The sequence below is a fragment of the Arachis hypogaea genome, chromosome 7, assembly GCF_003086295.3.
Source record: "Arachis hypogaea cultivar Tifrunner chromosome 7, arahy.Tifrunner.gnm2.J5K5, whole genome shotgun sequence".
Taxonomy (NCBI): domain Eukaryota; kingdom Viridiplantae; phylum Streptophyta; class Magnoliopsida; order Fabales; family Fabaceae; genus Arachis; species Arachis hypogaea.
Window position 1 is genome coordinate 43,955,335 of NC_092042.1, and position 4,933 is coordinate 43,960,267.

The 4,933-nt window shown below is 40.1% G+C and overlaps 1 non-coding gene across 1 annotated transcript; it reads left to right on the forward strand.

Moving 5' to 3' along the window:
- Positions 1-2,653: 2,653 nt before the first annotated feature.
- LOC112704597 (small nucleolar RNA R71) lies at positions 2,654-2,761 on the forward strand. The gene has a single exon (XR_003155214.1). It is a non-coding gene; the product is annotated as a small nucleolar RNA R71 (small nucleolar RNA).
- The last annotated feature ends 2,172 nt before the right edge of the window (positions 2,762-4,933 follow it).

The following is a 4,933-nucleotide window of genomic DNA, read 5'->3' on the forward strand; positions in this document are numbered from 1 at the left end:
GAATCTCTCCATCTCCCATGACTCGGAGGTGGAAGCTTTTGCCTTCCCTTTCCTCTTTCTAGAGGTTTCTCCGGCCTTGGATGCCATAAATGGTTATAGAAAAACAAAAAGCAATGCTTTTACCACACCAAACTTAAAAGGTTTGCTCGTCCTCGAGCAAAAGAAGAAAGAAGAGGGTAGAAGAAGAAGAAATGAAGGAGATGGAGATGGCGTTGTAGTTCGGCCAAAGGGGGAGAAGTAGTGTTTAGGTTGTGTGAAAATGAAGGAGTGAAGATGGGTTTATATAGGAGTGGAGAGAGGGGTAGGGTTTGGTCATGTATTGGTGGGTTTGGGTGGGGAAGTGGTTTGAATTTGAATGGTGGGGTAGGTGGGGTTTTATGAAGGATGGATGTGAGTGGTGAAGAGAAAGATGGGATTTGATAGGTGAAGGGTTTTTGGGGAAGAGGTGTTGAGGTGATTGGTGAATGGGTGAAGAAGAGAGAGAGTGGTGGGGTAGGTGGGGATCCTGTGGGGTCCACAGATCCTGAGGTGTCAAGGAAAAGTCATCCCTGCACCAAGTGGCGAGAAAAATTACTCTTTGTGCCAATTCTGGCGTTAAATGCCGGGCTGGTGCCCATTTCGGGCGTTTAACACCAAGTTCTTGCCCTTTTCTGGCGTTTAACGCCAGTCTGGTGCCCCTTTCTGGCGTTAAACGCCCAGAATGGTGTCAGACTGGGCGTTAAACGCCCATCTGCTACACTTACTGGCGTTTAAATGCCAGCAAGATCTTCCTCCAGGGTGTGCTGTTTTTCCTTCTGTTTTTCATTCTGTTTTTACTTTTTCAATTGATTTTGTGACTTCTCATGATCATCAACCTACAGAAAACATAAAATAACAAAAGAGGATAGATAAATATAACATTGGGTTGCCTCCTAACAAGCGCTTCTTTAATGTCAGTAGCTTGACAGAGGGCTCTCATGGAGCCTCACAGATGCTCAGAGCCATGTTGGAACCTCCCAACACCAAACTTAGAGTTCGAATGTGGGGGTTCAACACCAAACTTAGAATTTAGTTGTGGCCTCCCAACACCAAACTTAGAGCTTGACTGTGGGGGCTCTGTTTGACTCTGTTTTGAGAGAAGCTCTTCATGCTTCCTCTCTATGGTGACAGAGGGATATCCTTGAGCCTTAAACACAAAGGATTCTTCATTCACTTAAATGATCAATTCTCCTCTGTCCACATCAATCACAGCCTTTGCTGTGGCTAGGAAGGGTCTGCCAAGGATGATGGATTCATCCATGCACTTCCCAGTCTCTAGGACTATGAAATCAGCAGGGATGTAATGGTCTTCAACTTTTACCAGAATATCCTCTACAAGTCCATAAGCTTGTTTTCTTGAATTGTCTGCCATCTCTAGTGAGATTTTTGCAGCTTGCACCTCAAAGATCCCTAGCGTCTTCATTACAGAGAGAGGCATGAGGTTTACACTTGACCCTAGGTCACACAAGGCCTTCTTAAAGGTCATGGTGCCTATGGTACAAGGTATTGAAAACTTCCCAGGATCCTGTCTCTTTTGAGGTAATTTCTGCCTAGACAAGTCATCCAGTTCTTTGGTGAGCAAAGGGGGTTCATCCTCCCAAGTCTCATTTCCAAATAACTTTTCATTTAACTTCATGATTGCTCCAAGGTATTTAGCAACTTGCTCTTCAGTGACATACTCATCCTCTTCAGAGGAAGAATACTCATCAGAGCTCATGAATGGCAGAAGTAAGTCCAATGGAATCTCCATGGTCTCATTTTGAGCCTCATATTCCCAAAGTTCCTCATTGGGGAACTCATTGGAGGCCAGTGGACGTCCGTTGAGGTCTTCCTCAGTGGCGTTCACTGCCTCTTCCTCCTCTCCTAATTCGGCCATGTTGATGGCTTTGCACTCTCCTTTTGGATTTTCTTCTGTATTGCTTGGAAGAGTACTAGGAGGGAGTTCAGTAATTTTCTTGCTCAGCTGACCCACTTGTGCCTCCAAGTTTCTAATGGAGGACCTTGTTTCAGTCATGAAACTTTGAGTGGTTTTGATTAGATCAGAGACCATGGTTGCTAAGTCAGAGGTGTTCTGCTTAGAACTCTCTGTCTGTTGCTGAGAAGATCATGGAAAAGGCTTGCCATTGCTAAACCTGTTTCTTCCACCATTATTGTTGTTGAAACCTTGTTGAGGTCTCTGTTGATCCTTCCATGAGAGATTTGGATGATTTCTCCATGAAGGATTATAGGTGTTTCCATAGGGTTCTCCCATGTAATTCACCTCTTCCATTGAAGGGTTCTCAGGATCATAAGCTCCTTCTTCAGATGAAGCCTCCTTAGTACTGCCTGGTGCATTTTGCATTCCAGACAGACTTTGAGAAATCAAATTGACTTGCTGAGTCAATATCTTGTTCTGAGCCAATATGGCATTCAGAGTGTCAATCTCAAGAACTCCTTTCTTCTGATTTGTCCCATTGTTCACAGGATTCCTTTCAGAAGTGTACATGAATTGGTTATTTGCAACCATTTCAGTCAGCTCTTGAGCTTCTGTAGGCGTCTTCTTCAGATGAAGAGATCCTCCAGCAGAGCTATCCAAAGACATCTTGGATAGTTCAGAGAGACCATCATAGAAAATACCTATGATGCTCCATTCAGAAAGCATATCAGAGGGGCACTTTCTGATTAATTGTTTGTATCTTTCCCAAGCTTCATAGAGGGATTCTCCTTCCTTCTGTCTGAAGGTTTGGACTTCCACTCTAAGCTTACTCAATTTTTGAGGTGGAAAGAACTTTGCCAAGAAGGTATTGACTAGCTTTTCCCAAGAGTTCAGGCTTTCTTTAGGTTGTGAGTCCAACCATATCCTAGCTCTGTCTCTTACAGCAAAAGGGAATAGCATAAGTCTGTAGACCTCAGGGTCAACCCCATTAGTCTTGACAGTGTCACAGATTTGCAAGAATTCAGCTAAAAACTGATGAGGATCTTCTAATGGAAGTCCGTGGAACTTGCAATTCTGTTGCATTAGAGAAACTAATTGAGGCTTAAGCTCAAAGTTGTTTGCTCCAATGGCAGGGATAGAGATGCTTCTCCCATAGAAGTCGGGAGTAGGTGCAGTAAAGTCACCCAGCACCTTCCTTGCATTGTTGGCATTGTTGTTGTTTTCGGCTGCCATGTGTTCTTCTTCTTTGAAGATTTTTGTTAGGTCCTCTACAGAGAGTTGTGCCTTAGCTTCTCTTAGCTTTCGCTTCAAGGTCCTTTCAGGTTCAGGATCAGCCTCAACAAGAATGCTTTTGTCTTTGCTCCTGCTCATATGAAAGAGAAGAGAACAAGAAAATATGGAATCCTCTATGTCACGGTATAGAGATTCCTTGAGCTGTTAGAGGAAAAGAAAAATGGAAGGAAGAGGTAGAGAATTCGAACTTATCAAGAAAGATGGAGTTCGAATTGTGCATTAAGGAATAGTGTTAGTCCATAAATAGAAGGATGTGAGAAGAGGGGAAGAAATTTTCGAAAATTAAAGTAAAAGATTTTGAAAACATTTTGAAAAACTTTAGTTGATTTTCGAAAACCATGATTGAGAAAGAAGTAAAGTGATTTTTGAAAAAGATTTTGAAATTAGAAATTAAAAAGATTTGATTGAAAACTATTTTGAAAAAGATGTGGTTAAGAAGATATGATTGGTTTTAAAAAGATGTGATTGAGAAGATATGATTTGAAAAACATTTTAAAAAGATTTGATTTTGAAAATTAATGACTTGGCTATCAAGAAAAGATATGATTCAAACATTAAACCTTTCTCAACAGAAAAGGCACATACTTGAAATGTTGAATCAAATCATTAATTGATAGCAAGTATCTTTGAAAGTAGAAAGAAATTGATTTTGAAAAAGATTTGATTGAAAAGATATGATTTGAAAAAGATTTAATTTTGAAAAAAATTTGAAAACTTAAAAAAAATCTGCATTAAAAACAAAATCTTCCCTCTTGTGCCATCCTGGCGTTAAACGCCCAGAATGGTGCACATTCTGGCGTTTAACGCCCAAAACACTACCCTTTTGGGCGTTAAACGCCCAGCCAGGCACCCTGGCTGGCGTTTAAATGCCAGTTTGCCTTCCTTACTAGGCGTTTTGAATGCCCAGCTTTTTCTGTGTAATTCCTCTGCTGTATGTTCTGAATCTTCAATTCTCTGTATTATTGACTTGAAAAGACACAAATTAAAAATATTTTTGGATTTTTAATAATGAGGAATAATCAAAATGCAATTAAAATCAAATAACAATACATGCAAGACACCAAACTTAGCAGTTTGTATACTACTGACACTAACAGAATGAGAATGCACATGAGAAACAACAAAACACTCAAGTCAAGAGAATTCAAAGATCAGAGCAATGAAATCATCAAGAACATCTTGAAGATCACTTAAGACACATGAATGAATGCAAGAAGAACAAAAACATGCAATTGACACTAAACTTAACATGAGACTCTAGACTCAACAAGAAATATTTTTGGTTTTTTATGATTTTGTAAATTTTTTTTTTCAAAAATTAAGTAGAGAAGAAAATAAAGATATCAAAATTCTTAATGAGAATTCCAGGAATCATGCAATGTTAGTCTAAGACTCCGGTCCAGGAATTAGACATGGCTTCATAGCCAGCCAAGCTTTCAAAGAAAGCTCCGGTCCAAAACACTAGACATGGCCAATGGCCAGCCAAGCCTTAGCAGATCACTGCTCCAACAACAAGATTGATAGAAATCAACAAGCTCTTGTGATGATAAGTTGAAACCTCGGTCCAATAAAATTAGACATGGCTTCACAGCCAGCCAGACTTCAACAGATCATCATGAAACTCTAAAATTCATTCTTAAGAATTCTGAAGAAAAAATACCTAATCTAAGCAACAAGATGAACCGTGAGTTGTCCAAACTCAACAAT